Raw genomic sequence first — 13,409 nt, forward strand, 5'->3', positions numbered from 1 at the left:
TCACCCAGCACTCTCTAAACCGACCAGATTCCCTCTTCCAGGAATTTGGAGTTCAGAATAATTGTCACCTGGGTCAGTCTCAAATTCTATGACAAACACATCCCTTAATTTTGGAACTGTTGCATTACATAGTGTGGAAGAAGCAGGAGTGGGGAGGGGAAAGAATATCTAATTAAGGTTTGCCTGTGTCTCAAAGAACTCAGGTCTAACATCATAGCAAGGCACTGCAAGACCTGGCAATCATATACCCAGAGGAACAGAGAAACTTGTCAGATGTTTAATCCCTTTCCAAGACCATTATCAATCTATTCTGCTTAGTGTAGCCAGATCAATTTCCCTAAAACTCAAATCTTTTTGTCATTTTTCTGCTTGAAAACTCATCCGTGATTCTATTAACTTCAGGATACACCAAACTCCTACTATGTCATATAAAGCCCTTTCTATCTTTTTCCTCCTCAGTCATTGACGACACACTCCACACACTAAAGTCTGGCCATGTTAAATGGACCATGCATTCTTTCACTTCTAGAACATTACATCTTCTGTTCTCTGTGAATATTTATTCGTGACATCAATTTCAGTTTATTTTTCAGAACTCTGCTCATGACATCTCCTCCCAGAATCCCACCCTAAAACACCAGAATAAACTCTCATAAAACTCTAAAAATTCCCCTTAGTAGTTACCATATTTCACCTGCATTTTCTATTTTATGTGTGTATATATGTCATATACATGCACATTGAGCCTCCACTAGCCTATATAAAATATTTGTAATACCTAATTTTACCAAATAGATGTAGCTCTTATCAGGGTTTATGGCTTGATAGGTGGAGGAAAGCATGGTTTTCAGGAGCCCACCTGCATCTTAAACTGAGCACTTTATGCAGTGCACAACCTGCACGACCATACATTGTGGGCCTATTGATCTATTTTTTTCTCACGAAACTGAAAAGTATGATTATTTAGTTTGGTAAGAGTAACACCTCAAAATGGTATCCAGTAAAAGCAGACCTTAAGTTTGTTTGTTGAATTATTCATGGGTGAAAATGTGATTCTTATTTAGTTTGAGTTTCGTTGATTAAAACTGATTATTTTAAGTTGATAAAACATCTAATTTCATCCTTATGAATTATGGAAATGTTTCCTTTTTGATTTGTATGAACTCTTTATGTATAGATGATATTAACTTTTAATGTGTCATGTAATTTGCATGTAATATTTTGCTAGTTTTCTATTTGCATTTTAATTTTATGGTCCTTTTGCAGACAAAAAATAATTAAAAGCATCAAATCTGATATATCCTTTTGTGATTTTTCCCATTGCTTTTATGGTTAGAAAGTTTTCCAATCCCATCTTACAGATAAAATATATTTATATCTTTTTCATCCTTTTATGTAATACTGCAATTATCTGGGGTTTGGTTTGTGGTATGCTGTGACTTAAGGCTTATAATTACTTCTGTTGGAGAGAAAACAATAACCAGTTTGTTTTAGGGTCAAACTCAGAGGAAAAGCCTTTATTTTTTTGACCACCTAACTTCAGAATGAAAGTAAACAGCATGTTTCACTTTTTTTTTAATTTTGTTTTTATTTTAAGTTATGAAAATCACCATTACCTGGACCCTGAGGCTATGCATTCAAAACCCAATGTTTTGTATGCTGTTACTGTTTACATATTCTTGTTAGCACTTTTAAATAATTAAATAAAGTAAATCATCATGTTGTTTTGTAAGAAAATGCCCGCATGTGATGTTTGAGGTTGATCCAAGAGTCGGAAATTATATTTCAACACCCTCCTCCTGCCAAGATCACATATTTTATTCTGGAGACCACTTTTCTTCCCAACACAGACAGTGTTAACTGTTCATCCTTCTGAAATCAATCATAGGGCATAATCTTCTAAAACCACTGGAGAAAACAGATAATGAAATTCCAACTAGATCAATCTCAAAAATAAATTCTTGAAAACTGAGATTTTTAAAGAAGTTTTTGTGAGCTAGTATATCGAATTTGGAGTTAAACATGAAAATGTAAGTGATTGTATTAGGCTGTGTTCAACATAAAATGAGAAACCATGCTCCGGTGATCTCTGCTCTTGTGCCTGCCATCAGCTGTCAGGCAGGTTAAGCATGCTGGTTTTAGATTGGCTTCCTGGGACTGGTGTGATGACTGGATCCTCTCTCTACCTGGTCTATCATCTTCCATCAGGCTAGACAAGGATTGTCCACATGTCCAGTCCCAAAGGCATGAGATTGAAAACTGCAAGACCTGCTGTGATTTAGGCTTGGAAGCCTCACGTGTCACATTTGCCACATCCTCCTGATCAAAGGTGAGACATACGAGGCATGCGGAACTTGAACCCACTGCTTAATAGGAAGCACTGCAGAGTATCATGGCCACTTTTGCAATTTACCATGATACATATATCTTCTGTTTCATCCCAAGGCTTTCCACCTTAGGGGTGGGAGGTGGCAGGGAGGTCTTCAGTTGAAGTGGATAGGATTTGATGATGACTTTGGTGCGACTTACCTACATTGCCCTAGTTGACCCTTTCTCCATTAAAAAGTTACAGTTTATTACTGCATTTGTATAAAAATAAATATCAAAATTATATTCTGCAGTGAAACTGTAGTAAATAATATCATGGACCCTAGGCATTGCGTGTAATGTGGCTTTTGGATAAATCAACCCTATTGCAAGGGACAGAAAGAAGAGACTTTCAAATCATCCTCATGTATTTTTTTTAACTAATCTATTTTCTGTCTTTATGGATCTGTCTATTCTGATATTTCATATAATGAAATCCTATAATACGTGGCCTTGTGTATCTGGCTTCTTTCATTTAGCATAGCACTCTCAATAATCATCCATATTATTGCACATATCAGTACTTTATCCCTTTATATGGTCAAATGATATCCATTGTATGGTTATACTACATTTTGTTTATCCATTTATCCATTGATGAACATCTAGATTATTTCCACTCTTTCTCTAATATAAATCATTCTTCTATGAACATTTATGTAGAAGTTTTTTTCTGGACATGTTTTCATTTCTCTTGGAATGGAATTACTGGAACGTATGGTTACTATGTTTCACTCTTTGAGGAACTGCCAGAATATTGTCCAAAGTAGCTATACCATTTTATAGACTGTTGTCCAAAGTAGCTGTGCCATTTTACATTCCCAAGTAAAGTTTATGTGGGTTCTGATTTTTCCACATCCTTATCAACCCTTGTTATTATTGGACTTTTTGATTACAGCCATCCTAGTGGGTAATAGTGGTATCTCATTGTGGTTTTGATTTGCGTTTCCCTGATGATTAACAATGCTTAGCTTCTTTTCATGTGCTTATTACCATTTGGATATCTTCTTTGGAGAAATATCTATTTAAGTCTTTTGCCAATTTTTGCTTAGGTTATTTGTATTTTTATAATTGGTTGTAAAAGATTATATACATATATTCTATGTATGGGTCCCTTATCAGATATATGATTTGAAATATTTTCACCCATATGTAGGTTGTTTTTTCGTTTTCTTGGTTTTGTCCTTTGAAGCATGTGTTTTAAATTTTAATTAAGTCCAATTTATCTATTTTTACTTTTGGTGTAATATTTAAGAAATTGTTGCCTAATTCAAAATCACAAAGATATACTACCTTGTTTTCTTCTAAGAGTTTTATAGTTTTATCTTTTACATTTAGGCCTTTGATCCACATCGAGTTAATATTTGTATATTGTATGAGGTGAGGGTTCAATTTTATTCTTTTGCACCTAGATATCCAGTTGTCTTAGAACATTTGTTGAAAACTATTCTTTCTCCCATTGGATTTCCTTGGCACCAATGTCAAAAATCAATTGACCATGAATGTAATGGTTTATTTCTGGACTCTTAATTCTATTCCATCGATCTATATGTCTATCCTCATGCCAGTACCACAATGTATTGATTGCTGGAGCTTTGTAATAAATTTTTAAATTGGAAAGTGTTAATCTTCTGACTTTGCTTCTTTTTACACAATTGTTTTGGCTATTCTGGGTCCCTCACATTTCCATGAATTTTAGAATAGCTGATCAAGTTCTCCAAAAAAAAGAAAAAAAAAAGGCCACTAGGATTTTGACAGAAAATACTTTGAATCTGTAGATTAATTTGGGAGTATTCCCATCTTAATGATATTAAATCTTCCAATCCATGAATATAATGTCTTTCCACTTATTTAGGTCATTTTAAACTTCTTCCAACGATGTTCCATACTTTTCAATATACAAGTGTTGCCCTTGTTAAATTTATTCTAATTAACTTATTTTTGATGCTATTATAAATGGAATTCTTTTCTTAATTTCCTCACGAGTTTTAAACATTTTCTGACCCCTAGCTGCTATCTAGAATCAATTATAACATCAAGGCAGTTTAACACATATCTAAAATATATATGTACTAGCAACTTTTATTCACAATGAAATTTTCAGGCTATCATGGAGAATACAAGGATGAATAAAACATTGTCCTTGTTCTCTGGTGTGAAATAATAGAAAATATATGTATTGGTCTCTGCCTCCATTCCTTGAACAGAGCTCCTCTAACCCTTGTAATTTCCTAAGTGATAAGAACACCAGAAACATCTTTTGTTCTAATATTTGGCCTTTGGCCCTAGTTCCTGAATACAAGGCTCCTAAATCCCTTGGAACTTCCTGGATGATAGGAGTGTGTTTTGTTCTAATGAGGTGAATCTTACTGGACTCCTGCATAGCTTCAGGATGGCAGCTGGTCCCCACTCTCCAGGAAAAGGAAAGAGGGACAGGAGACTGAGTTAATGATTGGTCATAACTGCTTGATAAATCCTCCATAAAACTTCCAAAGTATGGGGTTTGAAAAGCTTCTGGGTTGGTGAACACAACCACATACCATACTAGGAAAGTGGTGCCCCGCCAAGTGGTGCATGGGGACAGAGCTCTTGCACTATTCTCTTTTGGACCTCACCCTGTGTATCACTTCATCTGACTGTTCATCTGTACTCTTTCTTATATTCTTTATAGTAAACTGGTAAATGTAAGTAAATGTTTCTCTGAGTTCTGTGAGTCATTCTAGTAAATTACTGAATCCATGAAGGATGTCATGGAAACCCCAATTTACAGCCAGTCAGAAGTACAGGTTGCAGACAATCTAGAACCTGCAACTGGTATGTGAATTGGGGGCAGTGTTGTGGAACTGAGCATGTAACTTGTGGTATCTGATGATAATTCCAAGTAGACAGTGTCAGAATTGAATTGAATTATGGGACACCCAGCTAGTGTCACACAGAATTAATTGTGTGAAAATGTATATATATTTGGTGTCAGAAGTCTCGTGAGTGCGTGAGCAAAAGAGAAACACAGGAGTGTTTTCTCAAACTCTGCTAGGAACTTATATAATAATGTTTTCCATTGTAAAACATTCACATTAAATGTCAGAGCACTTGCTATATAATAAATGTGAATAGTAAATAGATGAATGATATAATGATGGCAATGGTGATAATGATGTTTGCTTTAATGAAATAAAGAATGGATAACCTCTTAGTCTGTCCATTAGTCCTACTTCCTGCATCCTCTCACTCTCCACTCCAAGAATTCAAAAGTACTAAAATCTCCTAGACTGTGCCATTTCATTCCTTCTTATGGGATACTGCACATAAAAGAATGTGCCTGGAATACTTTTCTGTCCCATGCCTAAACTCCCTATCTTTGCCTAACTCATCCTTAACTCTCTAGTCTCAACCCAGTTTAACTATCAATTCCTTTGAAAAATCTTTCCTGACATTTAAAATTTGGGTTAAATGCCCTTTTTTGTTCTTTCACCGTGACTCCCAATTATCCCCATCTTGATACCATTACACATCTCTTTCGTTGTCATACGCAGGAGTTTGTAAGGTCATGGAACTCTGTAGCTTTGTTGTCCAGAACAAAGACTGGTACATAGCCAATGTTCAAAAAATAATGACCCCTCAAAATGATCAAACACGAACAAATAAAATTATCTAGAAGCAATCCATATCCTAAAGGCACTGGATTTAATCAAGATTTTCCCCTCTTCTCCCTCGATTTTTCCATTTTCTTTGCTTTTCCATCACATTTCTACTTTTTTCTTACTCTGCCTTCTACCTACTATTTTAATTTTTATTGCCATATGTCTATTGTCAAATATAGTTCTTGTTTAAAGCATTCTGAAAGATTCTCTCTGACCTTTGAATAGTCATAAAACCATTTAATTAATACATAAAACCATTATGAAACTACTCTAAAGAGAGATAAACGTTATGTTGTCAGAACCCACTCCCCATTCCCACAGCACAACATACCAACTGGTGTTGAAGTAATATCATATATTTGGAAAAACATAATTTTGACTCACTGGACATAGTAGTATTTTGGTATTTAATGAACTATATACAAAATAAATTTGTTTTTGAACCAATTATTTTATTCTATTCTCTTCCCCTCACCAAAGTGTCCTCTGAATTGCATATTTGACCCAAGATTTAGTAACCATGAAACTTAAGGCATGTCACTTTACCTCTCTGACATTTAGCAATGACATGTGAACACTAACACCAATTTCTCATGTTATATGGAAGGACTAAAATTTAAAAAGACATATAAGCTGTCTGTCCCTGTTTCTGGCATGTTGAATGTGTACAATAAATTAGTTTCTTTCTCCATTCTCCCCATTTCCTATATAGACACAGCTATGTTCCCCAGTTAAATACCTGACTGAGGTAGAAATCCTATTTTTGAGTAAGCATGTGGTTGATGATCACTATGGACCATTTATCAATAAAAAATGAAGCATATTATAAGAAAAACAAAAATGAATCAATTTCTTATGTTCCTTTTTTTTAATTATTTCTATAAGGGTTATTTAAATCCAAACTAAGAAATTATGACATTCTTTTGGGATTGGCTCTGGTTAGCCTTCAATATATGTACCTCCCTTTAGAATGTCAGTGTTGTTCATTGACACTGCCATATTTTGCTCAAAGAGTTGAGTATTTTCCAGAACGCTGCAACCCATTTCCCCTATAAATTATTCTTATTAATGTTTCTATACTAAAATGCCTACACGATGCATTTCTTTTAGTGCAGGGGGCAATTTCAATATCTCAAAGACCCCTATAAATCAAGCATAGTGTTGTAAAAACGAGGCAATTTGGCTGGAAAAGCAAAGACATGGTTCCTGTCTGACATTTACATCAGAAAGTCAGCCAAGCTTCTGAGTGCATTAGTCCATGGAAACAAGAGTCCTCTTATGATAAACAAGCACGCTGGGAGACAGGGTATTATCACAAAGAGGATTATTTATGCTAGTTCAAGAAACAAGAAAAGGGGGAAAATGTAATCCCCTTCAGATCTTGAGGCTGCTGATCAAATAAAAATTTCAAAGTAAATTTTTGAAAATTGGCTCTGAGAGTGCTTATTATTTAGTCAGAAAATAAGTGGGCAGAGAGACCTGAAGATGGTAGAATATTAACAAACAGAAGGGTTAATGTTGAATTCTCTTGAAGCAGGATTTTAATTCTCTTAAATATCAGAAACTACCCTAACTCCATTACAGACCTCATTGGAAATAAAATCATCTCTGTGGAAAAAAAAGTAGACTCACGTTTACTCATACAGAAATGCACACTCATTTGGAAACACAAATATGAAGCCCAAAGACAGGAAAAAATACTCTCAAAAAACACCCAAATATGCCCATTCATGAAATCTGCACAGTGATTCTGAGGTCACAGACAAGCCTGTGGATAAAAAGCAGGGCCAAGTGTTTAAGCCAAATCCCTAACCTTCCAGACATTTAATACGTCTTTAAAATGCCAAACGAAAATGAATAACTTCTACTTTTTCTTTAACATGGTTCAAGAAAGCTCTAATCTGAGTTTTTCTCTGGTGTTCTTTTATTCAAGACAAGGAAAACTTCTAATATATACAAAGAAGACATAATTTTTAATTATATCATAAATATATAGAACTATTTGGGCCCAGCCTTAGACAATAGAGGAAATAGTGATAAGAGCAAATAAACACATCTTTTATACACACCGGAATAGAGTCTAAACATAGTGACTGTGTTCACCTGTAGAAAAGTCAAAATCATTTGAGAAACCATAGAATAACGGTAAAACCGCAACAGAATTGCTGTTTACCAGCCATGGCTTCAAATCCCAGCTCTGTCTGCTGTTCTATGCTCTGTAGCGCTGGAAAAGATATTTAACCTCTCTGTCAAACATCTGTCTCAGTTTCTGCATCTTTAAATGGAGGTGACAAATATTTAACATTCAGATTGTTGTTAGTGTTATAGTATAATGCCAGGCACATATTAGACACTCACTCAACATAACCATTGCACATTGATAATGCGATATGATAGTGCCGTTAAATGATTTGTAGATTACATTTAATTGAATCTATTTTAAAATAATCTAACTCAAGCTACATTAAATGAGTAATGAAATATGTCCAAAAGAGATAAGAATCTGAAAGCACAATTATCTGTCTAAAGTACTCTTTAATTCCAAGCAGTATGTTTATCAGTAAAATTCCTGGGTACTCAGGGAAAAGGGAGCCCTTGATATGCAGCCACAATAAGACAGTTGAGCAGACTGCACTGTGTAGGTTAGAGGTGCCTTTAAGGGAGGTGACATGTCTGCAGAAACACTCATGTACATTCTTCCTTATAGTGTCAAACACAATAACCCACTGTCAAGTGGAAAACCCACCCCATAAAGCGGTCGTCTTCATTACTCAGCACAAACCAGTGGTTCTGATGGATGCTTAGCATTGAATTGGCCACCTGCCCCAGTGCCCTTGTGTCTTGGGTACTCAGATTTGAAGAAATCTTCCATTCTGTGTCTCTACAATTTTATATCCTAGGGTATATCCTAAAGGATAGGTGCAACCTCTTATTCTGAGACAAGAACATGGCAAACTAACAAGGGATACTAGCAAAATGTAAGAGGTCCAGGTTCAATAACAGAAATGCATGGAAATAATAAAGAACATAATTTTTAGGGGTGTTACAGGTGTACAATGAAAAGACGAATGTAAAGCACTTACATTGTAAGTTTCAGACAATGTTGGCTAAAATTTTTATAGATAAGTTTTGTAAGAACAGTATCCATCTTTTACTTAGATAAGCATATTATTGTTTTTAATGCTATATCTAATGAACGTTTCAGTCAAATTGTCCAAGGAATGAGAACAATGCTGATTATAATCAAATGTAAGAAATTGAGACCAGGCAACTGGACAAAGAGACCCAAGAAGAGGATCAAGACAGTGACAGTAAATCATGATAGAGTCCACTAGGAATTTACTTTATGCATGTTAGCCGAGGAGTAGAAAGGCAGGTGGGTTATGGCAAAGGAGCAAGAATGAGACAAATACGGTTCTTGCTCATTTCTGCATCCCTGCCCCTCACTTCAACTTTCAACTACCTGTGTCCCTAAGAGAGCGTTCCTACCTGCAAATGGTGTATCGTCTTTTCCTAGGCCATTTTACCCCCTCCATGAAAAATCCTTTGTCTCATGTCCTAAACTACCAAAATCCTGCTTCGTGATTTCTAAAATGACAGCTAATAAATATGCCAAAGCTGTCCATGTTAAGGAGCATTTTAAGTCTTTGACCTCTTTCTTCACTCAGGATATAGATTTGTTTTCTCATAGTGCTTTGGGGTGACAAAGTCTCTTATATACTAAATTAAGTCTTCTCAAAAGTCATGTGTTGAAGCCCTACCCCCAAAGGTGGCTGTTTTTCAAGATAGGGCATTTAAACTTTAGTCAAGATTCAGTGCGGTCATAAGGGTAGGACCCTAATATGATAGAAATAGTGTCCTTATAAGAAGATGAAGAGACATCAGGGATCTCTTCTTTTTCTCTTGCTCTCTCTCTCCCTTTCTCTTTTTCTCTCTCTCTTTCTCTTCATGTGCTCATAAGAGGAAAGGCTATATGATGACATGGTAAGAAGGCAGCCATCTGCAATCCAAGGAGAGAGATCTTACCAGACACTGACCTTGCCAGAACCTTGATATTGGACTTCCAGCCTCCAGGACTATGGCAAATAAATTTCTATTGTTGAAGCAAGCCAGTCTGTGGTATTCTGTCATGTCAGCCTGAGCAGTCTAATACACAGCCTTACTCAAAGGACTGGATAAAATAGTGAGAATTTCAGACATCCTCAAAGACAAGATAAATAGACCAAACAAATATGTGGATTTTGTAAACTACTAAAATCAATCTACACAGCATCTAATTCCATTTTTCCATCATCACAGTTAAATGTTTTGCTTAATTCTGCACACTAGAAAGTCACTATATTACAGGGCTTACTGAGTGTTTATTACTCAAATATTGACTGATAACCAAGGAGAGAAAATTTTCCAAAGGCTACTTAGCCAAGGATTCTGAATTTACTCATCAGTTTTTGGTGAGTGGGGGCATTAGAGGATGAGAAGGAATCTTAGAGGTGACAAGTGTAATGTGAGATGCTGGGATCATAACATTTTTTTTTGTCATTGCTATTAATCAATTAATTCTATCAAAGAAATCAACTGAGATTCTCTTTTAAACCATGATGCTCAACATATAGGAACGGCTTCTATTTTCAAATTCTAGCTTCTCAGTGTGGAATATTTTTTGCTTTCTACCAAAACTTCCCTACTTTCCTCCAAAGTTACCTACCAACAAAGCCTATAGGCAACCCGTCTTTAAGGGAAATTGGTAGGGTAAAGGAAGTGTATCAAAACCAGTGGAATCTAATTGAGTTTTTCTAACATAATGAAAAAAAGTAAAAGAATTTTAAAAGGTAAGAATTCCAAAATAAAATTAGATAGCTGATTGAAAATTTTTAATGCCTGGAAGAAGTACTGAAGACTATGTAATAATTGAAGCTGCTTAGAAACTTCTTCTCATGAATGAGGCGGAGTAGGGGCAGTGATTATATACTGCTGAATATGTCATCTTTCTGCATGGATATAGTCCCTAGTATTCACGTTGTCACTGGCCCTAAGAAATTTTTTCTCTCACTTTTCTTATCATTTTCCTAAATAGAAAGCTCAAAAATCACTGTGTAAGCAATTCTTCCAAACATATATTTATTTATCCAGAGCAATTTTTAAACAATTTCATGGCTCGTGGACATCTGACCTCAAAATTTTGGCAAATTGATAGGCCTTGTCCAATGTTTTTGCTCCCACATTTTTTATTATCTTGTCATCCCCATGTTTTCAGGGTTGAATTTGTTTTACCTGTAAATTTATATTACTTGTGTTCTCAGGGTTGTTCTCTCAAACTAAAAATTCAACTAAAAGCTGATGGTTAAAAAGAATGGAGATTTTAACTACTTGGGACATACAGGAGAATCTTTGAGACCTGTGTAATCATGTAATTGAAAACAAGTCATGCTTTTTTTTTTTTTTTCTCCCAAAGGCTTAACTCTAGCTACTACTTTCAATGATTTAATTTTCTTCCTGTTATGTCAGGTCCCACAAGATTGCCTGCAAAACATAGCCTTGTCAATGGCACATGAACACTGTAGCTGCCTGTTTTCTGTTGGGTGGCAAAACAACATTAAGTAGCTATTTTTTTCCTTCTCTTTTAAAGCTGAGAACCTAGTGTAGCGCTGTCTTGATTGTAATTGCCCTTCTTATTTGATCTGCACATTTAAGTGACTTTGACAAGTAATTTCCTCTCTCTGAATTTCAACTATCTTATCCATTGAATATGGACAAAAAGATCACCCTTAAAGAATTGTTGCAATGGCATGCACATGGTACAGATTGCTAATTATTCCTTAGTGTCCATTCTTCCTTTCTGTCTTTTAATAATTAAACCTCTGGGTTTCAGCTAAGCACATAGCCTCCTGATTAAAGATTATATATCCCAGACACGCTCGCAACCAGTTAAAACCCCTCAACTAAATTCTGTCCAGCAAATGTGATGGGACTGATGTGTTCGAGTCCTGCATGGTGTCCTTATAAGGAAGTTTCTTTTTTTCTCTGCCCTCTTTCTCCCTTCCCATAGGCTGGGATGTGTACATTGAGATGGTGAAAAAACTTTGTCAAGCACACAAGAAAACACCACAGGGAGTGACAGAGAAACAAAAGAAAAAGAATATGGGTACTTAAGAAATCTCATGGAGTCGAAACCCTGACCTACTTATTTTAGTGAAATTATACATGAGAAAGAAAAGACCCTTTCCAAAACCCTAAGTTATCCAATGAATAAAGCATGCAGCAATGTAGGAAGTCATGTTATTTCCCAAACACAAAAATTCCTTGCACATTAAAGTCACACTATAATCCAGGGCAAGAACCTAAACTGAAAAGTCACCAGGGTTCTACACATTTATTGTTTGTGAGTCAGGAGTAGCTGTCCCATGTTATAGATGAGTACCCTAGGACTCAAAATAGGTTAACTTACTTTTCCACTATCACCGTGAAGAAACTGTTAAATTGTTAAATTAAACACACACACATACACACACATAAACATACTTCTCCAACAGAAAATGTTTTAAGTGTATATTGTTGGGATGATAATTAGAGAGGTATATTGCCTAGTGTGTGTTGAAAAGAAGGACCTCCCTCCATTTGAAGCAAATTATATAAAAATACTCAATGAGTGTATTGCCTGTTGTGATGGTTAATTTTATGTGTCAACTTCGCTGACCATGGGGGTACCCAAATATAACATTATTTCCGGGTACACCTGTGAAGTGTTTCTGGGTGAGATTAGCATTTGAATCATAGATTGCTTTCCCCAATGTGGTAAGCATCATCCAATTTCTTGAAGGCCTGAATAGAACAAAAAGTGGAGGAAATGAACATTGTGGTACAATGTTCATTGCAGCTCTATTTACAATAGCCAGGACATGGAAGCAACCAAATGTCCATCGACAGATGAATGGATAAAGAAGATGTGGCACATATACACAATGGAATATTACTCAGCCATAAAAAGAAATGAAATGGAGGTATTTGTAGTGAGGTGGATGGACTTAGAGATTGTCATACAAAGTGAAGTAAGTCAGAAAGAGAAAAACAAATACCGTATGTTAACACATATATATGGAATCTAAAAAAAAAAGATGGTCATGAAGAACCTAGGAGCAGGACGGGAATAAAAATGCAGACCTACTAGAGAATGGACTTGGGGACATGAGGAGGGGAAAAGGTAAGCTGTGACAAAGTGAGAGAGTGGCATGGACATATACACACTACCAAATGTAAAACCGATAGCTAGTGGGAAGCAGCTGCATAGCACAGGGAGATCAGCTCGGTGGTTTGTGACCACCTAGAGGGGTGGGATAGGGAGGGTGGGAGGGTGGGAGATGCAAGAGGGAAGAGATATGGGAACATATGTATATGTATAACTGA

This window comes from Balaenoptera musculus, chromosome 5 (genome assembly GCF_009873245.2).
Source record: "Balaenoptera musculus isolate JJ_BM4_2016_0621 chromosome 5, mBalMus1.pri.v3, whole genome shotgun sequence".
Lineage (NCBI taxonomy): Eukaryota > Metazoa > Chordata > Mammalia > Artiodactyla > Balaenopteridae > Balaenoptera > Balaenoptera musculus.